Source organism: Cupressus sempervirens, chromosome 7 (assembly GCF_028749045.1).
Source record: "Cupressus sempervirens isolate cs-2001-9-10 chromosome 7, ASM2874904v1, whole genome shotgun sequence".
Taxonomy (NCBI): Eukaryota; Viridiplantae; Streptophyta; class Pinopsida; order Cupressales; family Cupressaceae; genus Cupressus; species Cupressus sempervirens.
Window position 1 is genome coordinate 362471778 of NC_143124.1, and position 23970 is coordinate 362495747.

A 23970-nucleotide genomic window follows, 5' to 3' on the forward strand; every position below is an offset into this window, starting at 1 on the left:
CAACACCATTCTTTTTCATAATATAAATTTTATCATAACAAATATGCCCAAATCTTGCATGCCATAACATAGTAGCAAATAGACAACCTTCCTCAGTAAGATGTGCAATTTTTTTAGAAAGAGCACTAGTTCCATTTAATTTTAATAATATTCCATCCTCACATCTAGTCAATACAAATTCATTATTATATTTCTTTCTAACAACTTGGCCATCTTTTAATAGAATAAAGTCCTTTTTGTCTAACCAATATTAGTGATAATAGATTACATTGTAATTGAGGAATAAATAACATATCACGAAGCACAAAATCTAGAAGATTAGGACACTTAAACCGAATAGTTTCCTTTCCAATAGGTTTGAGAATTGACTTATCTACTAAGTAATCTAGACCACAATCAATTTTATGAAATTCTTCAAAGCAATCACGTCAAAACGTCATAAGTTGTGTGGCTCTAGTATCTAAAATCCAATTATCATAAAATGAGGAATTAGATGCACATTCTAAAATAGAAAGAACATATTGATCTTCATAATTGTCACAAGAAAATTGAGCTGCTCATAAACTTTTATCAGTTGAAGGTGTATCATCATTATAAACTTTGGTTTTGTCTTTGTGCTTAAAATAATTTTCTTTGAAACTTTCTATCTTATCCCAAGAGAGTTTGCATTTATGGGCTTCGTGACTACCTTTTCTACCACATATTTTATAGTGTAAAAATTGTCTATCATTTTTCTTCCATTGACCTCTACCTTTCCCTCTCTCATTATAACCACTTCTTGAAGAAGTTTTATTTGGAAGTTTATCTTGATAGAAAGACACAAATTTTCATTTGTATTATTTAGTTTTCTTTCAAATGCATTCTCATGCTCTGTTAACTTTTCAACCAATAAAGCTAACTTCTTAACCAATAAATCAAAAGTAATAGTTTTTAATTAGTTGCTTGCTTGAAGAGACTCTAGATATGTGGAATGTGTTGGAAGAAGTGATTTAATAAAAGCTGTGAAATACATATCAACTTTTCCACCAGCAACATCAACATCTTGTTTTATGGCTCTAATTTCTGAAGCTAGACTCATAACATCACCATTTTTCAATTCAAGATTGAATCATTTTAATTGCGACTAAATGAATTCTATATCTGAATGAGAATCAAATAAAATATTCAATTTATGAATGGCATCCCAACCAAGTGTGCATTCCTGTATATGTTGATACAATTTTCCATTAACAAAAACCCTTATCAAAGGTAAAGCTTTTGAATTTTTATATAGCCATATTTATTTTTCTTTAAATAATTTTTGAAATTTTCTTGCCAAAATTTAGCAAAGAAATCAAGGTTTAGAAATCTTTAAAAATTGATTGCACCTGAATCAAATTTACTTTTCTTGTAAAAATGCTCTAATCTTCAGAAGCTTCATGCATAGATTTGTTCCAATGCTCTGATACCACTGTTAACCTTGCAAACCTAAACTAAAATAAAAGGAAACCTAATCTAATATTTGGTACTTAGAATTAGTGATTAACACAATGGCCATTCAGATTTTATCTCACAATAAATAAAAACTATCTTATAATAATTTAAGAAACACATAATACTAAAAGACAAATTCAGGTGAGAATATATATAGAGAAAGAGAATTTGAACAAAATTAAATTCAGAGTAAAAAAAACTCATTAAATTGGGAAACATCAATGTTTACTGTATCATTTGGTTATCCATTAAAGAAAACAATCAAAAACTAATTTGCAAGTAACAAGAAAAGAGTTTTATTCGCTGCACAAACAACATTGTTCAATTCTTATCATCACCTTCATAGTCAGGGCGATGGTATTTATCAACTACTATACTGCTGGAAAAATTAAATGAGAGTACCCTATAGATTTATAGTATGTTTGTTTCCATGGTCACATTAATACCACGCTGCCTATTAAAACCTAAGACATCTATTGCTTTCTCCGAATCTTTCCCAAGAGCATGAACTAGTTCTCTCTTGTAGAGGTACATGTATGAAACAAACAAGAAGAACACCAGGTTCAAAACTAGTAGACCAACAAAGAAAGCATAGTAGTAATCCAGATTTGACGCATTTGTATTACTGAGAATCCATCCTTTGTGACCACCTCGTTCGGTAATGCTACTAACTATTGTAATAAAAAAACTATTGGCAAAGGCACCCAGGCCATTAGAGCTTGTGTACAACGAAGTCCCAAAGCTTTGCATGCTCTCTAGAGCTTGATCATGAAAGGATTCTATTTTCCCTATTTCAAAAAAAACATCAGCTATGCCCAGTAGTATAAACTATGGAAGTAGAGTCAAAACACTTCTGGGTAGAATTGCCTTATTGTTATTTTCAAGCCCAAGTTCTTTAACTACTGGTAGTCTTTTGATTTCTATGAGTATTGCAGCTACAATGGAAAGTATCTGGATAGCCATACCCACTCTCATCCTCTGTAATACAGTTATTCCCTTTGGGTTTCTTGTCCATCTTTTCAAAAGGGGAAGTAAGAGCCTATCATAGATTAGGGTTGTTATGACCATGGAGACAGTTAGGAATGCTGTTACAGTGGCTAATGGGATTTGTAAGGATGAACCCACGTGTTTGTTCAGAGTCTCTGATTGTTTTACAAACAGAGTGCCAGCTTGTGTTACCAGCATGCTTGGTATGATTGTAGCCAACTAAACTGGAAGCATTCCAAGCACTAGTTTTGTTTGCTCCACTTTAGTTACAGCTGAAATCCTTGACAGAGTCATTCTATCACTTACAATCATTGCTTTGTCAAGAAATTTGGAATTCGAGAACAACAATAAGTGATATCAACAAGGAGAACATAAAATTATGTTAGATTACAATATGTATACAACATTATGTTTATTGTGTTTTTACCTCAAGACTAAAGTATGAGCAATTGGGTACCTCCCTTTGGAGATATATTCTTTGGAGTCCACCTCATGAAGAGTCACTAGATCAGAATGGGATTTCAGTTTCCAGTTCCTTGCAACCCCAACAAACACATTAGCCATTCTCTTTAGAGGGTTGCCATTTACTATTTTATGCTTGTATAGCGGACTTCTTATCAAAAAGGCAATGCTCGAGATGATGAGCGCTGCTGTGATAATTCCATAACTTAAACCAAAACTAATGTTGTCTTCAATGTAAATCAAAAATGTGTTGCCAAATACAGTCCCTAAGAAAATGGTAAACATCCACTAATAATTAAATAATTTTAAATTACTATAAAAAGATCAATTAGTTTTCATCATAGAGATAAAAATTCTAAAAACTTGTATAGAAAACAACTATAACAAAATAGTAAACAACAATTATATAAGAAAAAAGAGGAAAAATATTATAAAACTAAAGTAGAAATAATTAGAAACTGGAATGTATTTATTATTTTTCTTAAATTGAATACTATTATAGAGCAAGAAAACAAATTTATAAAGTAGATGGCAATAAAAATTATGAACTGTTATTAAAAACTGCCAGAACAGAAAACAAACTGGATTAATACCCCCTCTTAATCTGAAGTGGTTAAACCAAGCATTCCTCTAAACTTCTCAAATGGTTGATGTGAAAAATCAACTATTGCAGTCACTAATTATTAATGTCCTATCATAAACTATTATTAAACTGCTGAAAACAAATTTCCACCTAATGTTGAAAAATAACACAACTGCAACTTCACTTATATAATACGAAAAAAATGAACAACACAATGAACACAATATTTTCGGACAAATTTTCCCTGGAAAAACCCCTAAGGGAAAAACCAGTTCTACAGATGAGGAATTATATTAAACTTCAGGAAATCAAGAGATACAAAATTCCTTGCCTCTCACTGGCAGAACTTCGACAACCTCCTAATTTATCCTGCTAATATTCCCCACTGCTATCCCCATGCTAACACTGCGCCCTTGCTATCACTGCAAAATGCTTCTCCAAAACTTGTAGCTCCAAATGACCCAATGACCCCTTTTTATACTACTCTATTGGAAAAACCAACAACCGAGATTAAATCAAACCAACGGCTGAGATTAAGACAACTCAACAGCCAATAATAGAATTGGTTGCAAGGTGTCCAAAAAGGAACCACTAAAATTAGTAAATAATTATCCTTGCAATAACCATTTACTAATTCTTGGAAAGTGGAAAAACAACTATCCAAACTACCCATAACTAATGTTGCTATACATAGATAAGTACGAATAGCTGTCCAAGATACCCATAAATACTACTACTATTTCTGGGTCAGAAATAACAACTGTCCAACTAACAATAATTAGCACTCCCTCTTAGCGAGAAAGCTGTTCTGCATGACACCCATCTTATCTCTGAAAAAGATAAATTTGGTCTTTCCCAAAGCCTTCATTAGAATGTCTGCTACCTAATCATCTGTAGGTATGTATTGTAGTCGAACAATACCTTGTTGTACACAATCCCTGATGAAGTGATATCTGATATCTATATGTTTAGACCTATCATGAAACACTAGATTCTCAAACAACTTGATGCAACTCTGATTGTCACAATGTATCATAGTAGTCTCAAACTTCTGACCAAACAAGGCTACTAACAACTTTCAAAGCCATATAGCTTCACATGTCACCATGCTAGCTACTATGTATTTTGCTTCTAATGAACTTAGAACCACAGACTTCTGCTTCCTGCTAAACCAAGATACAACTCCTAACCCCAAACTGAAACAACACCCTAAAGTGCTCCTTTTGTCTGTTGTACTTCCTGCCCGATCTGTGTCAGTATAGCCTATCAACCTGATACCTTCACCTTTAACATATCTGATCCCATAGTCAACTATACCACACAAGTAATGTACCACATGCTTAGCCGCTATCCAATGCATTCTCTTTGGTTCAACCATGAACAGACTAAGAGAGTTTACTACAAATGCTATATCTGGTCTAGTGTTGACTAAATACATAAGAAAACCAATCAACTTTCTATATAAAGTGGGATCTACATCTTTCTCCTTAGTTGTATCTACCTTCCTCCCATTTGTGATCATGGGTGTAGACATGGCTTTGCAATCCTCCATCCCAAATTTCTTCAAGATTTCAATGCAATATTTTCGTTGACCAAGGAAAATCTCCCCATCTGTCTGCTACACTTTCATGCCTAGAAAGTAGTGCATAAGTCCTAAATCCTTCATCTAGAACTCTTTTGCAAGGTTTCTCTTGCAATCCACTATGAGCCCTAGTGAACCTATAAGAAATAGGTCATCCACATAAAGAACAAGAATGAGAATCTCACCCCCAACCATCAAGTAGTAGAGGCTAGCATCTGCTTCACTCTTCACAAAGCCCATTTTCTGCAAGTATGTATCAATGCACTCATACCACGCTCTAGGAGCCTACTTGAGTCCGTACAATTCTTTCTTCAATCTGCACACGTGGGTCTCTTTGCTATGTGCTACAAAGCCTTCTGGTTTTTCTATGTATACCTCCTCCTTAAACTCACCATTAAGGGATGTTGTCTTGACATCCATTTGATGGATTTGCCATCCCATCTATGCTGCAAGTGAGATTACAGCTCGTATAGAAGTATACCTGGCAACTGGAGAAAATGTCTCCTCATAGTCTATTCCCTCCTTCTGAGAGAACCCCTTTGCCACGAACCTCGCCTTGTATTTCTCGATGCTACCATTTGCACTGTGCTATATCTTATAGATCCAATGTGATCCAACTACAACCCTATTTATTGGTCTAGGTACTACCTCCCACACATCATTCTACATTATTGAAGAATATTCCTCAACCATAGCATCTCGCCATACCTGATGTTCTGTAGCTTCCTAATAGCTAGAAGGCTCACTATCTACCAGTTGACTAACTAGTGCCACATAGTCATTGAACTTGGCTAGTTGTCTTCATTGTCTAGTACTCTTCCTAGGAGCTCCCACAAACTCCTGAGTATCCTTTTATGTATCTAGAACCACATGGTTCCCACTGCCAACTGTAGAGGATGAAATGTCAACCTCTAAGTCTTCTAGATGCATTTCTATTGCACCTATTTCTCCATACTCTGTGAATCTTCACTAACTGAGTCTACACTCATACTGGTAATTGTACTTGAGCTATTTTGCTCTTGACTTGGTCTTGGAGCTTCTATTGGCTGCTCACTCTAATCATCTACTGGAAAATCTCTGGATCTCCTGAATGCCTTGTCCTCCATGAACTTGACATCCCATTTGACAATAATTCTTTTAGTACCTAGAATGAAAATCATGTATGCCTTTGAGGTCTCACTGTACCCAACAAAGTACCCCCTCTCTACAATCTGATCTAACTTTGTACATGTATCTCTAGGAATATGACAATATGCCAAACTCCCGAATATCCTGAAGTGACTAACATCTGGCTTCTTCCTTGTGAAAGCCTCCTCTGGTGTCATCTTCCCTAACACCTTATGTGAAACTCTATTCTGGATGTAGAATATTGTATTACATGCCTCTCCCCATAAGTAACAGTGCATGTCCTAATCATGTAGCATAGCTCTTGCTACCTCCGATATAGAATGGTTCTTCCTCTCAGCAACTCCATTCTGCTGTGGATGGTAAGGAACAGTCCATTCTCTCTTGATTCCTTCTCTGGTATAGAACTCTTGGAAGACATTTCCTTTGTACTCACCTCCATTATTTGACCAAAGAACCTTTATCTTCTTTCTTGTCGAATTCTTCACAAGAGCCTTGAACTCTTGGAATCGACTGAAAACCTCATCCTTAGTCTTCAAGAAGTATATCCAGGTCTTTCTAGAGAAATCATCAATAAAAGTAACATAGTACTCATATCCTCTGAGAGATTTCATTGATATCGGTCCACAAACATCTGAATGTACTAGATCAAGAACACCCTTAGATCTGGTGTCACTCCTTGGAAAAGATGCTTTCGCAAACTTCCCCAACACACATTGTCATGTTCTGTGCTCACCTATAGAACACCTATCACTGTCTCACGAAGCAATCTAAGTGCTCCATGATGAATATGGCCCATCCTCCTATGCCATAGCTCTCCAAGATCTCTAGGATTACTGTTGCTCATGAGTGCCTTAGGAGTATCAAACTGCAATCTATAAAGGCGACCACTCCTAACTCCAATAGTTATGGGTGATTTCCAATTCTTGTGCTTAATCAACACATTTGTCCCTCTAAAGAGTACATTATACCCCCTATCCTGAAGAACAGATACACAAATCAAATTCATACCTAATCTTGGCACATATAACACATCATGAAGTGGAATTATCTTTCCATTCTCCCTCTAAAACTGAACAGTCCCTTTCCCAATAGGGTTGAGTTTGGACAAGTTTCCCATAGAAATCTAAATGTTGGTGTCCTCCTCCTTGTAACTGGAGAAGTACTCTCTAACTCCTATCATATGAAATGACACCCCACTATCTATATACCAAACACACTGTGAGGTTGAGCTAACCATACAAGCTATGAGTGCAAACTCATCTTCCATTCTACTAGAGAGTTCTTTCACACTCGCTGAAGTTGCCACTTGCTTCTTACCCTTCTTCCTCTCTGGGAAATCACTGACATAGTGACCAAACTCATGACATCCAAAGCACTTGACCTTAGCAAGGTCCTTCTTCTTCTTTTTGTTTTGTGAATTCAATCCTTTGCTAGATCCCTTCTTTGTTTTCCCTTTACCTACTAGGGCAATGTTCTCTTGTTCCACCTCATTTTTTTGACTCTTGTTGGCCCCATTGACAAGACTTAGTCTAAACTCCTTTTGAGTGAAATCAGTCCATAGTCGATCCCAACTCGATAAAGTATCTCGTCCATTGACAACTTGAACAAAGACACTCCATTGTTTAGTAAACCCATTTAGGGCTATTCTCACTAGCTCATCATCACTAGGGCTATCTCCAAGAGCTGCTAACTCGTCCTTAACAAGTATGAGCCTAGTGAGGTAACTTGTGATGTCTTCTCCCTGATTCATCCAGGTATTCTTTAGCTTCTCTCTAAGAATCAACTTCCTGTTGGTGGTAGCATTTTGGTATAGATTCAGAATGGCATCCCACATCTTCTTCGTTGTATCTAGCTTTGAGATATGTGGAACAATATGATCCTTGACACCATCAAGGATTATCCTCCTCGCCTTGGCATCATCCTTCCTATATGATGCAAGCTGTGTTGCATCTGTTGGTATAGGTAGAAAACTGGTAGCATAATCCTTGATACTACTCTCTTCCAAAAATAAAGAAATTCTAGCCTTCTAGACACCAAAATTTGAGGCACCATCCAATCTATCCTGATCTCTCAAACCAGCTGAAGCCATCTCAAGGGTTTAAAGCAATAATAATTCTAAAGAGATCAAAATTTCTTTCCTAGGTCAAAACTCTTCTACCCTTAACAATGCTCTGATACCATGTGAAAAATCAACTATTGCAGTCACTGATTATTAATCTCCTATCGTAAATGATTATTAAACTGTTGAAAACAAATTTCTAGCTAATATTGAAAAATAACATAGCTACAACTTCACTTATATAATATAGAAAGAAATGAACAACACAATGAACACAATATTTTTGGACAAATTGTCCTTGGAAAAATCCCTAAGGGAAAACTAGTTCTACAGATGAGGAATTATATTAAACTTCAACAAATCAAGAGATACAAAATTCCTTGCCTCTCACTGGTAGAACTCTAACAACCTTCTAATTTCTCCCACTAATATTCCCCACTGCTATCCCCATGCTAACACTGCACCCTTGCTAACACTGCAAGACAATTTGCTATCACTACAAAATGCTTCTCCAAAACTTGTATCTCCAAATGACCCAATGACCCCTTTTTATACTACCCTATTGGAAAAACCAATGACTGAGATTAAATCAAACCAATGGCTAAGATTAAGACAACTCGATAGCCAATAATAGAATTGGTTGCAAGGTGTCCAAAAAGAAATCACTAAAATTAGTAAATAATTATCCTTGCAATAACCATTTACTAATTCTCGGCAAGTGCACAAACAGTTGTCCAAACTACCCATAACTAATGCTGCTATACATAGATAAGGATGAACAATTGTCCAAGCTACCCATAAATACTACTGCTATTTTCGGGTCAGAAATAACAGTTGTCCAACTAACAATAATTAATAGTTGATCTGTAGTGGGACAATATTTGAGGTGTATATTTCAATCTTTTACATGATGTTGAATCAAATGAAACTATGTGTTGATGTGTTTTGTGCGATCATGAGATATAGGATTTTTAGCCATTTTGATAGCAGATTAGTTATCAATCAAGAATGGCATTAATGAAACATATGGTATTTGCAAGTCTTCAAGAATCCTTTGAAGCCATAAGATTTCCTGAGTTCCTTTAGAGGCTGCCATATATTCAGATTCAAAAGAAGAGACACAGCTAGGACTGATTGTTTTTTAGATTTCCAAGAGATTATAGCAGATCCAAGATGCATTAAATATTCAGTTGTATATTTTCCATATATTGAGTCACCTGCATAATTTGAATCGAAATAGCCAAGAAAAGAAACCTCTTTTGTCTTGGAGTATTTAGCCCATAGTGTTAAGTACCTTGTAGATATCAAAGAATTATCTAAGCAGCCAACCAATGAGTGTGTCAAGGTTGTTGAATAAATCTTGACAGAACTCCAACATCAAAATAAATATCTGGATGAGTAGTTGCAGCATAGATCAAACTGGCAACAAGTTTCCTATACATAGTTACATCAGCCAATGTTGAGGTGTCATCAAATATGAGTTTGATATTTTGCTCCATAGAGTACCAAGGGGCTTACAATCAGCCATGCCAAACTTATGCAAAAGATCAGCAATATATTTTTGCTAGGTAATAAAAATAGAGTGAGGTTTTCAAACCATCTCAATACCTAAATAGTAATGAGGATGACCCAAATTAGTCATATCAAATCCCTTCAATTGTTCTTTCACATCTTGAATATAATTCTCATCACTTCCAGTAATACATAAATCATTCACATAAACAACAAGATAGATAATAATGTATCAACCTTTTTAACAAAAAGTGTTGCATCATCAAATTTGAAATGTTTGAAATTCAACTTCAAGAGATGCTCTGTGAGCCTTTCATACCAAGGACAGGGTGCTTGTTTCGAACCATATGGAGATTTGACAAGCTTGCATACTTGATGTTCCTTTCCATTGAATGCATATCCTTCAGGTTGATTCATGTACACTGTTTCTTTAAGGCTTCCATTTAAGAATGCTGTTTTGATTTCCTTTTGGTGAATTTTCCACCCATTTTGAGCTATAAGACTCAAAAAAGCACGAAAAGTGGTCCATTTTGCTATAGGCACAAATGTTTCATCAAAATTTATTTTCTCCTTTGGAGCATATCCTTAAGCTTTGTGTTTTTCAAGTGTGCCATCTACTTTATATTTATTTTTAAAAATCCACTTACAGCCAATAGGCTTACAACCAAGTGGTGGATCAATCAACTCCCATGTGACATTTTTTATAAGTGCATCATACTCATTCTACATAGCTTTCCTCACAACTGAAATATTTTTAGCTTCATTCAAGGAACTTGGTTCATAGTCACTTGTGAAATTAAGTTCATCATTAGGTTCTCCGTTATCTACAACATTGGATTGATCTTGTAGCCTTGCCTTGTAAGAAATTCTTGTACCTATTTTACCTATTTCATCAGGTCTTAAATCTTTCAAAGTTTGTTGGATTTGTTTTTCCCATTTATGAGAATATTTTGGTGGCACAGAAGATGTTTCAATAGTGGTCAATGATTCTATAATTTCATGATCATCATTTGATGGATTTTCTTCTTACTCATTCATAGATGGACCAATTTGACTAAGGATAGTTTGATGAAAAGGTTCCACATGTGAATTCATTAAAGGCAAGACTAAATAGGTTGGGTTCCCCTCGAAAAGTGTAGCATTTAGTTGACATTCAATATTTTCAGTACTCTTAGAAGTTTCATAAAAGACAACATCACATGTAATGATGAATTTATTATTATCTTCATTATACAACCTATATGCTTTAGAAGATTTAGAATATCCAATAAAAATACATTTAAAACTATGTTGATGCAGCTTACTTCTTTTTCCCTTAGGAATTAAAGCATAGCAAGTGGACCCAAAAATTTTAAGATGTTGAATAGAAGGATGATAACCAAACCATACTTCATATGGAATTGCTTGTTGAAGTGTAGATGATGGACATCTATTACAAAAATAGATTGTAGTTCTTGCTGCTTTAGCCCAAAAATGCAATTTGATTCCTTTAAAATACAACATTGCTCTAACCATAGTCATGATGGTTCTATTCATTTGTTCAACAACTCCATTTTGTTGAGTACCTGGCACAGTTAGATGACGTTGAATCCCATGTTGACATAGATAATCTTCAAACACTAGAGAATTAAATTGTCTACAATTGTCTGTTCGAAGAGTACCAATTTTAGATTGAGCTTGACTTTCAATCATAACACAGAACCTTTTAAAAGTTTCAAAAGCCTCTTATTTTTTCTATAAGAAATAAATCCATGTCATGCGAATATAATCCTCAATGAACAATATAAAAAATTGAGATCTTCTCATAGAAGGCCCACACAAATTAGAATGAATAAGCTACAATTTTCTTTGTGCTCTCGAAGTGGATGAATGGAAAGAACTTGTACGTTGCTTAGCAAGAATACATGCCTCACTTTTTTCATTTGATTTAGGCAAAATAGGCAAGCCATCAACACCATGCTTTTTCATAATATGAATTTTGTCATAACAAATATGCCCAAATCTTGCATGCCATAACATAGTAGCAAATAGACAACCTTCCTCAATAAGATATGCAAACATTTTAGAAAGAGGACAAGTTTCATTTAATTTTAATAATCTTCCATCCTCACATCTAGTCAATACAACTTCATTATTATATTTCTTTCTGACAACAACTTGGCCATTTTCAATAGAATATGTCCTTTTTGTCTAATCAATATTAGTGATAATAGAATATGTTGTGATTGAGGACTAAATAACATATCACAAAGCACAAAATCTAGAAGATTACGACACTTCAACAAAATAGTTCCCTTTCCAATAGGTTTGAGAATTGACTGATCTGCTAAGTAAATTGGACCACAATCAATTTTATGAAATTCTTCAAAGTAATCACGTAGACATATCATATGTTGTGTGGCTCCAATATCTAAAATCTAATTATCATACCATGAGGAATTAGATGCACATTCTAAAATAGAAAAAACATATTGATCTTCATCACTGTCACAAGCAAATTGAGCTACTCCTAAACATTTATCACTTGAAGGTGTATCATCATTATAGACTTTGGTTTTATCTTTGTGCTTAAAATAATTTTCTTTAAAACTTTCTATCTTATCCCAAGAGAGTTTACATTCATGGGCTTCATGACTACCTTTTCTACCACATCTTTTATAGTGTAAAAGTTGCCTTTCATGTTCATTATCATTTTTCTTCCATTGACCTCTACCTTTCCCTCTATCATTATAACCACCTCTTGAAGAAGTTTTATTTGGAGGTATCTCTTGATAGCAAGACACAAATGTTCATTTCTATTATCTAGTTTTCTTCCAAATGCATTCTCATGCTTTGCTAACTTTTCAACCAATAAATCAAAAGTAATAGTTTTTAATTAGTTGCTTGCTTGAAGAGACTCTAATGAGTTGGAAGAGGTGGTTTAATAAAAGTTGTGAGATACATATCAACTTTTCGACCTTAAACATCAACATCTTGTTTTATGGCATTAATTTCTGAAGCTAGACTCATAACATCCATTTTTCAATTCAAGATTGTATAGTTTTAATTGCAATGGAATGAATTCTAATTCTAAATGAGAATCAAATAAAATTTTCAATTTATGAATGACATCTCAAGCAAGTGTGCATCCCTATATATGTTGATACACTTCTCCATTAATAGAAGCCCTTATCAAAGCTAAAGCTTTTGAAATTTTATATAGCTATATTTCTTTTTCTTTAAATAATTGCTGAAATCTTCTAGCCAAAAATTTAGCAAGGAAATCAAGTTTTAGAAATCTTTAAGAATTGATTGCACCTAAATCAATTTAGCTTTTCTTGTAAAAATGTTCTTGCATAGATTTGTTCCAATGCTCTGATACCACTGTTGGCCTTGCAAACCTAAACTAAAATAATAGAAAACCTAATCTAATATTTAGTACTTAGAAACCGTGAAGATTAGTGATTAATCTTTTACATATTGTCTCAATAAAACAAAATTTTAAAATATATTGTATATATAGATATATTGCCTCAACAAGATATTTTATCAAAATTTTCTAAATATTATATCAACATCTTACATCTTATTTACTTCTTATTTGTTGATAGCTAATTTATATTTCAAAATTTATATCACTTAATAACAAAATAAATTTCAATTTTTCATCAACATCTCATCTAAACTGGATATGATCAGCTCTACTTTTTCACCAACAAAATAGTAAGCATTTGAATATATAAATTGTCAAAACTTCACTTTTAAATCATAAAATACAAACATGCACTGTCTTAGGTGACCGCAAAAACTCAAATAGAATTTACATTCAACAGGAAACTTACATCAATTTGTAATCAGAGTTCTAACTGATCCATGAAAATCTTAACAAATTGGCACGCCCAAAGACTTGAAAAAGGAATGGAGAAGAGAAGTTATGTTCATATAATATGTCTAACTACTTCAATGAGTGCTGCTTCCATCGATATCACGAGGTATATTCGAAGCTAAAAACTCTATAGTTTTCTCTTCATCTTCTCCACAAGCCTCTCTGATTCCTCTCTTGTAAACATAAACATAAGAAACAAACAAGAAGAAGATCACATTGAGAAATGCCAAGACAGCTAAGAATGCAAAATAGTAATGCAGATGAGATGCATTGGTATTATTCACAATCCATCCTTTGTGACCTCCTCTTCCTGTGATCTTACTCACTGCAGTAATAACAAAACTGCTGACAAAGGAACCCACGGCTGTAGAACTTGTAAACAATGCAGTGCCCAGACTTTGCATGCTTTCTGGAGCTTGGTCATAAAAGAACTCTATTTTGCCTATATCAAGCATTGCGTCAGCTATTCCCAGCAGTACATACTGAGGAATTAGGGTAAAAAAACTTCTGGGCACTATTGCCTTGTTGTTACCTTCAAGTCCATGGTCTTTAATTACTTGTAGTTTTTTCATTTCAACAGCCATTGCTACTGCCATGACAACAACGTGGATCATCATTCCCAAACCCAACAATGTACCAGCTTGTGTTATTATTATGCTTAGTATCAGAGTAGCAAACCAAACTGGAAGCATTCCAATCATCCGCTTTGTTTCCTCCACTTCGGTCACCGTTGAGACCTCTGAAGAAGCATTTGCATCAGTTACAATTGCTGCCTTGTCCAGAAATCTGCGAAAAAGATGTTGTTTTCAAATAAGGAATCGAGATTAAAGATTGCTTTGCTTACATTAATGTTTCAGTTTAATTTTAAAACCACTCCAGATCATTCTAAGCTTTTGTCCTTTGAAGCCAGTATAGTTTAACAATGAACTACTCAAAACTTAGAATGTGTTTCTTAAGATCGATTCAATTTTTTCAATCACATCATTCTGGAGTGCTTTGTTTAAGCCTAACCCAATGTCTCCATTTGCCTTATAATCAACAGTATAAACACAAGAAAAAACATGTAATAGCACACAAACCATACATAATATTATAACAGTCCATTATAAATAATCTGTATTTATAGGCTCTTCAAACTTACCTCAAAGAAGAAGTATGAGCAATGGGATATCTGCCTTTAGCAACATATTCCTTGGAGTCAACCTCGTAAAGCTGAGAAGGATCTGAAGGAGCTTTAACTTTCCAGTTCCTGGCCACTCTCGTAAACACTCCAACAACTCTCTTCAGAGGGCTACCTGTTATCATCTTATGTCTGTAAAATAGCGTTCCAATCAAGAAAACACCAGAGAAGGTGAGTGCTGCTGTGATGATTGCATAGCTTACACCAAAACTCACATTGTCTTCTATGTAAATCAGAAATGTTTTGCCAAACAGTGCTCCACAGAAAACAGTGAACATCCACTAGTTGAAGAAGTGATTTTTTTGGGATTTTTCCTTGGGGTCAAATTCATCAAATTGATCTGCACCAAAAGTTGATATGGTTGGTTTAATTCCGCCTGCACCAACTGCTAGAAGGTACAAGGCTAGATAGAATATTCCACTTTGAAGACCAGAAGCTTTCTGACATCCATCTCCAGATGGGCAAGGAGGAGGTCTCAGAGATTTCAAAGACACAGCCAGTGTCAATAGTCCCATTGCCTGTATAAAAAGTAATATCAAATTGGCTAATTATTAAGAAAATAATTAATCATTGCAAGTTAATACTACTATTTTCAAACAGAAGATCATTGTATTTCCATACAATGATCATATCCATAGTATAATGAAATATTATATGAATAAGACATGATTAATACATACCCACTATAAATGAACAAGCCCTCAGTTCCCCACTCTTTTCCCTCAAAACTGGTTTCCCTTTCAAATCAACAGATCCATCTAATGCAATATTTTCTTTCTCTGTTTCCAAGCTTATCTTCCCATTGTTAAAAATTGGTTTAGATCTGCTCCTTACCCAAAGCTAGCACCAACTTCAGAGCTTCTCAAAGAATTGTAAATGCAACATGATTTGAGTATGATCAATACTTTAAATATTTCAACTTCCACGAAGAATCAATTCCATTGGGCATAGGTTTTAATAATGTTATGCTCAAGACCATTTGTACTTTACGAACAATACTTCTATTATTCAAAATCACAGATGAATTAATTGTTCTTACGCGTAAGTTGGTTGGTCTATGTATCATTTCTTATTGTAATTTAGTAATGATCTTTTGCAATGCTCCATCTTTAATATAGAAGATTTGACGCCTTTCACCAACCTTAATAAGGACATTAATGACATCGAAAACAAAAATATTAATGATAGCTAAATTAGAATTTGTTTTTTTTAATGAGGGTTCATCGTCTTAGAGTCTAGGATCGAGGGGCATCTTACGCCGTCAAAATCACCCGAGGCCAGGCTTTGTGAGCCATTCATCTTCACCAATAGACTAGGATCACCATCCTCAAAAATATTGACTATAACCAAATTTAAAAATGTATTGGTCACCATTTTAGAATATTTCATGTATTTATCACCCGAACGCAAAAGGATTAACTTGAAAAAACACATAGAAATAAATAAATAAAATAAAATTCGCAGCCACTGAACAGGTGTATACAACTATTTTCTACGGTCCACCATTTTCTAATGTGAAGAGAGCTTTTGAATTATTATCACCATATGGTATCTGCCATTACTTATGTGGAGTTTTCTATTTGGCCATATGCGTACTACCAAATGTTCCACTAGGAAATGGTATCTTTCGCCATTTAGATTGTCTTTTCCATTTGTATGCACTGTAACCAAAACATATGTTCCACTAAGAGATAACTTCACATGCTCGATTAAGAGAGGCGATCCAATTATTGCGAGTGGATTCCTTTCATCGATTTATATTATAAATTATTATAAGCAGTCGATAGCTCTGAATCCAACATAAGATATAGGAAACGACAAATTACAAGTGAAAAAATAACGATAAATAACATAGTGACTTGTAACATTATATTTTAAAATTATTTATAAAATAATTTTTCTTATTTTTTCTTCAATCAAAAAAATTATTTATAATATAATATTTCTTTTGTTTTCTTCAATCAAATTTTTTAACTAATGAGTTTAGTAAAATACATCATTCTTTAATATAAATGTCTCACCTTACATATTACATGCAAATCTTGACTCTTCGGAAGACAGTGGACCGCTAAAAAAAGGTTGACCCTCTAGTTTTTAGCGCTAGTTTTTGTTAGGTTTGGCTGGTTGTAGTTTATGGGGTGTCTCTGGTCATATTCTGTTTCAAGACATAATGCTTTCATTTTAATGTAAAATTTTAGGGTTTCCCATCCTCCTGTTTTAACTTTAATCAAAAACATATTAGTTACAAAGATGAATAAAATTAGTGAAAAACATGAGATGAATATTTTGTAAATATATAAACAAAAAATATATCAATTAGAAATCCTTGGAAGTTAATTTAATAAACTTGTTGAAAGTTTCACACGTTGGATACCTAAATATTTTCCATTCCTGAAAGAGTATTCTTCCAACTATGCACGGCTATCTTTATTAGTTATTTAATTATGCCACCTCACAAAAATTGAGATCAAATAAGAATATATTATATTCAATGGCCAGCGGATAACCCTTTTTAAAATTAATTTTACTCATCTTGTCATTTTATTCATCTGTATCAGTCTCAAAAAAATAAGTAAAATTTATTTTCTATCCACGTCACATCTCCTTTTCGGAGTTTTTCATCTCTCACAGATTCCCAGTGGTAAAGAGTTTGAATTTTAGAGATAACTTGCTCCTTAAGTTGCAAATTGTTTTCTTTTTCACACCATCTTCACTTATCGGATTAAAGTATACAAACTCCCAAAAATAATTTCCCTGTTTTAGATGTCTTCTGGTAGTTACGCTTCGATCTTAATTATTTCTTAATTCTTTTGGAGATGATCTTTTAGATTCTGGAGCTCTAGCAGGTTAAATCGGAATGTGCTAAATGGGAATGTTCTAAGTGAGATAAAATTTATTTTCGCTGTCATTCTATTTCTGCATAAGTATGCAATAATATTGAAATTAGTTTGAATTGTATTTCTGTTGTACAATTGCAACCTTTTATATTATCTCCATATTTCAAAACTTCCTATTATAATTTATTTTTAATATTTGTAAATTTACATTGATCTTTACTTTATCCACGTGTCTAATTTGAGAAAAGAAGTCCCAAAGCCTAGGGAAGGAGACTTTGTACCTTTAGACATGGAATCTACTTGGAAGGGTGTGAAGCAGATTTAGGGACCATTCCATCTGACTGAAAATATTCTACTTTACTATCATATCAGGAAATTGCAATCACCACTTAAATAAGGTTATAATAATCTGCATCAATATTTCACCCAAAAATGTACTTTAATGATGCATCTATAAAAAACCAATAAAGTAAGAGGACAATTTTATTTAGAAAACATCAAATACATGCTTCTATAAGCTTAAGAGTTGTTTCACTCGCTTATAGATAAGTTACTTTCAATTTTATGGAGTGAAATAAAACATAAAAGAAATCATCTTTACTTTAATTATATTGAAAGTTGAGTGACTTGGAATACTAATATTTAGTTTATATATTTTAATAAAATCTGTTTTTTAAATTTAACTATATCCTTTAGTAAAAAAACTCTGGAAAATTAAAAAATCCATAAATATTATATAGTTTTATATTTGCAAAATTAATGTTTGTTAATGAGAGCATACAAGTTATAATATTTTATAAAGATTATATGTTTGAAAGATTATATTCTTTGGAGAGTCATTTATCTCACATAAACCTTCCTAATAATAGGTATAAATAGAAAGGTTTTGTTTAAATATTTTATATTTTAAAAAAATCAGTATTATGTTAAGAAAAACTAAGTTGAATGAAAATAATAGTGCAAAGAAATATAAGTTTATTACAATATTACCAAAACATAAAATTAATAAATCCAAAATAATTTAATAAATTATAATAAAATAATAAATAAATTTTAAAATTAAATTTACTGTTATAATATTAAAAAATTTAAAAATATGAACAACAACATTAATATAGAATAAAATAATAAAATGAAAATAATGTAATGGAATTGCTTAATACACTTAAAGCACATACTATTCTATATCTCAATGATATGTAAATTCACACACCTCTTTTATTTCTAATGATATTAAAATTCACATGTACTAAAATGAAAAATACTTTCTCTATTTTTATTTTTTTTTAAAGTCATTTAGGATTTTCACCAATTTTTAGGACAGAGCTACAAGTTATTCTTCTACACTCCTTACTACTCCTCTTCATGTATGAAGATAAGAGCTCAACTCCAAATGAATAATTTCTAGCCTAGTTTTTTTTTTAATGGAATTCACATTCTTTAAATTTTCACTTCCTCTCGAGGTGAACACCATACCAATACCAATAAAAGAAACGAATAGCCAATACATGACCTTTCTATTTCTTTGAGAGGCCACCTAAGTGATGCCTTTTTTTTTTCACTTGGTTACATTAAAAGGTGTTTTCTACTATTTTTACATAACCATTCAATAAATATGAGTGCATAACTTAACCCCTTGTCTTTTCACAAGTCAAGAAGGGAATTTCTATGATTTTAGCATTACAAATGATACAAAAAGGATTTCTCATATTGAAAAATATAGTAGCCTTTACACATAGGCCATTAATATTAATTATTTTCAATTTACCCTATAGTTTTTGACACTCTTTAGGTACATGGAGACTTAGATATGTGTTCATATATTTTTAATCACACAATCTTAATAGAAAATGAAGATAACAATTTTTTGGGTGATGAAAGATTTGTTGTGGACCTTAAATGCTTCTCCACCAAATATGCATGGTAGGAAAAAATTTGTGTGTAGGAGTAAAAAAATGGAGTAAATTTGTTGGACTTTTCTATAAGGTAATTGGAAACCTATAAAAAATTCTATCACTTATGCAGATGGACATAGCTCCTTTGTCCACCTCTCAAAGAATTTAGTTGGGACATTTTCCCTCCTTCCCCACCAAGTGATTGCCATCCTCTTATTAACCTATGTGGATTCACCTCTACTATGGACCATCTTCCTTCATCAAATATTCTCTTTTATTCTCCTTTAAAAACTCTTTACTACCATCTTCTTCATTTTAGGATCATTTCCAATGAAAACCAACCACCTTCAACAATATCTTACAACACCCTCAACATTCTCTACATGCAAAAATTCAATACTTATTCAAATCTACAATTACAGTATCTCCTATTTTTAATATTTTGCTTAATGATAAATGTTAGAGGATACATAAGAGAAAGTTACATCAAGAGATTGATGGATCTAGGAGAGTAGAGAACTTGAGGGAAAACAAAATGGTAGGATTCAATTGACCAAGTCAAATGATGGAGAATGAATCTTCCTACAAAATTTGAGATGACATATGGGAAAGAGGGACTATGGATAAGTGTCCTCTCTAACATTATTCTAAGTATCATGCTTGTTAGAAAGTAAAGTGTAAAACTATCATGAGAAAATAAAACTTATCAAATCCAACCTCAATAATTAGATAAATGAATAACAAAAAGAGATAAAATATACACATTGATTTGTTAACTAGGAAAACCTTTGATAAGAGGGAAAACCCTAGTGAAGATTCAACTCGCAAGATGAGGTACTAATATATAAGTTCTGTTAGATTGTTGTGACTGATCAGGAAAGTATTGTACATACTTCATATATTCTTTGGAGTTTAGGGCATCACCCCAAAAAAAAAAAAATTGGGCCCTATTTTATCAGGATTTTGGGCCAACATGTAATTATTAATTATAACCCTAAAGTGGTTAAAATACTTGTATAAAAGGGCTTAGGGTTAGGGATCATTTCATAAACTCTACCTCTGTAGTGGATAAAGCATTAACCTTTTGTAACCTAGAAACCCAACTCATAGCTGCCCCACCAATAGTAAAGATGTAACTTGTAGTACTCTGCCTGGTATCAATATCCCTTGCAAAATTTGAGTCAACTTAGCCCTATAAATCAATAGTAGAGCCCTCAAAGTGTAAACACTTACTGAATGTTCCTCTCAAATATCTAAGAATCCATTTGACTACATTCCAAAGCTCAATTGATGGATGACAAATATACCTACTAATGACTCCCACTACATGTGCAATATTTGGCCTAGTACATACCATAGCATACATCAAGCTTCCTACAGCTAAAGCATAGGGTACCTTGGACATCTTATCGTCCTCTTCTTGTGTCTTGGGACACATCTCCTTAGTCAACTTCAAATGACCAGGTAAAGGTGTGCAAACAACTTTAGCATTCTCCATAGAGAAATTTTGCAATACCTTCTCAACATAATCAACCTGAGATAGCGTCAATGTTCTATTTTTCCTATCTCTATAAATCTTCATGCCAAGGATTTGTTTTTCTGCCCCCAAATCCTTCATAGCAAATGCATGTGCTAATTGGCTTTTTAGCCCCTTAATGTGATCCATGTTAGGCCCAGCTACAAGCATATCATCAACATATAAACATAAAATAATGTAGCTATCATCATCCAACCTCTTAAAGTAAACACAATGATCTGAATGACACCTACTGTAACCATGCTCATGCATAAAACTATCAAATTTTAGATACCATTATTGAGGTGCTTACTTCAAGCCATTTAAGCTTTTCTTCAATTTGCACACTAAGTTCTCCTTACCTTTGACCGCAAATCCCTGTGGTTGAGCCATATATATCTCTTCATCCAAATCACCATGAAGGAATGTTGTTTTAACATCTAGCTACTCTAAATGCAAATCTTTAGTAGCCACTAGACTTAAAATAGTACAGATAGAAGTCATTTTAACAACAGGAGAAAATATCTCATCAAAATCAATTCCCTTTTTCTGTGCAAATCCTTCAACAACTAACCTAGCTTTAAATATTTTCTTACCTCCATCCTCTTCTTTTAACCTATAAACCCACTTATTCTGTAAAGCCCTTTTACCTACAGGAAACTTGCACAAATCCCATGTCTTATTCTTCAGTAAAGAGTCCATTTCATCTTTCATTGCAGACTCCTACTGAATCTTAGTATCCACCTACATAGCTTCATCATAACTTTCAGGTTCACCAGCATCAGTAAGTAAAATAGAATACAAAAAGGGAGAGAATCTTTTTGGAGGTCTAATTTGCCTTGTTGACCATCTAACGTTCACCAGTCTATGTGGTATTTGTTGTTGTGGTTGTTGCACATCATGAGGAATGGCTGGAACATCAGATTTTAGAGTATCATCCAACATTACATAATCATCTTCTTTCTTCTCATGTTGTTGCAACATATCTTTATACAACACTTTCTCATTGAATATGACATCCTTGCTTCTTACAATTTTATGATTTTCAAAATTCCAAAGCCTATAACCAAATTCATTAATTCCATATCCAAAAAATGCACATTTATTTGACTTAGCTTCTAGCTTGGTTCTATTTTCAAAATCTATGTGAGCAAATGCTTCATAACTGAAGGTTTTGAGAAAAGAATAACTCACCTTCTTACCAGTCCATGCCTCCTCTGGAATACCACAACCCAAAGGAGTAGAGGGACCTCTATTAATCAAATATATAGTAGTATTGATAGCCTCCACCCACATGTGCAAGGGAAACCCAACATGCAACCTCATGCTCCGTGCAAATTCCATTATAGTCATGTTCATGCATTCAGCCACTCCATTTTTCTATGTAGTCCTTGGAATAGTTTTTTGTCTACGAATACCATTAGTGGAGCAATAATATTTGAATTCATGACTACAATACTCACCATCATTATCAGATCTGAGACATTTTAATTTTTTACCAGTCTCATTTTCAACCAAGCATTTCCATTTCTCAAAAGTTTGAAATACATCAGATTCTGTCTAAGGAAATAAACTTAAACTTTTCTAGTTGCATCATCAATAAATGTAACATAGTAATGAGAGCCATTAAGGGAAGATACCTGAGCCAGTCCCCATACATCGGTATGCACAAGCTCTAATTTCTCCCTTTTATTTTCCCTCCCAGTCTTTGCAAAACTCACTCTCCTTTATTTTTCATACACACAACTTTCACAGAAATCCATATGAACACATTTCAGACCTAGTCAAACTTTCTTTGAATGAATTACTTTCATACCTTTCTCACTCATGTGCCCAAGTCTGTTGTGCCATAGCGCTGTATCAAAATCTACAACATCTATTTGTTCTCAATGCTCAACTATAGCAATTATTCCTGAGCATTCATTTTTCTCTGAAACAATTAAAGTAGAAGGAACAATATGACCTATACAAAGATATAAGGTGCCTACTTGCACACCTTTTGCTAATACAAGAGAACCTTTTGCTACTACAAGGGAACCTTTTGAAACCTTCCAATTTTTATCATTAAAAGTAACTACACAACCCTCATCACTGAGTTGCCCTGCTGAAATTAAATTCTTACTTAGCCTTGGAACATGTCTTACCTCATGTAGTAGCCAATGATTCTCATTCTGCAACTTAATCTTAATTTTGCCCTTTCCAAAAATCTGACAGGGTTTTATCCCCCAAATAAACAAGCCCAAAATACCCTTGGACATAATCAATGAAATAACCTATATGAGGTGTAGCATGAAATAAAGCACTAGAATCTAAAACTCATGAATCATCAACACTTTCTAAAGATAGAAGCAAAGCATCCTCTTCAGATTTGTTACTTACCACATTTGCCTCCTTGTCTCCATCTGATTTATCTCTTTCATTTTTCTTTCGATTCCAATAATCTTTCTTTTTGTGCCTTGGTTTCCCATAGTACCAGCAATCATTTGGTCCTCTTGATTGAGACCTCCTCCCCTTTGACTTTCCTCTTGATTTCTCACGATTTCTAGAATTAGTTTCTCTCTCAGTCGTTCTGCCCTTGCTTTGTGCATTCAAAACACTTCTTGATGTAGATCCAACAGAGGTTTTCCTACAAGTTTCCTCACTCAAAATAACACTGATCACATCATCATATTTTAGGGTACCAGATCTAGGAACCTAATTACTCACATCCATTACCAAGTCATTCCAGCTTTCAGCAAAAGAACACAAATCAAGAGAGCCCTAATTTCTTCTTCAAAATTTATACCCACAGAAGACAACTAACTAGTAATAGTATTAAACTCATTTGAATGATCTGTAATAGATCCACCTTCTACCATTTTCATATTAAATAAATGCTTCATGAGAAATAC

At 33.5% G+C, this 23970-nt stretch overlaps 2 pseudogenes; both read right to left on the bottom strand.

The window, feature by feature from the left end:
- Nucleotides 1-1884: 1884 nt before the first annotated feature.
- Nucleotides 1885-10203, bottom strand: LOC149546988 (protein NRT1/ PTR FAMILY 5.2 pseudogene; annotated as a pseudogene).
- Nucleotides 10204-13725: 3522 nt separating this feature from the next.
- Nucleotides 13726-23970, bottom strand: part of LOC149546989 (protein NRT1/ PTR FAMILY 5.3-like) — a 26876-nt pseudogene continuing 16631 nt past the window's right edge.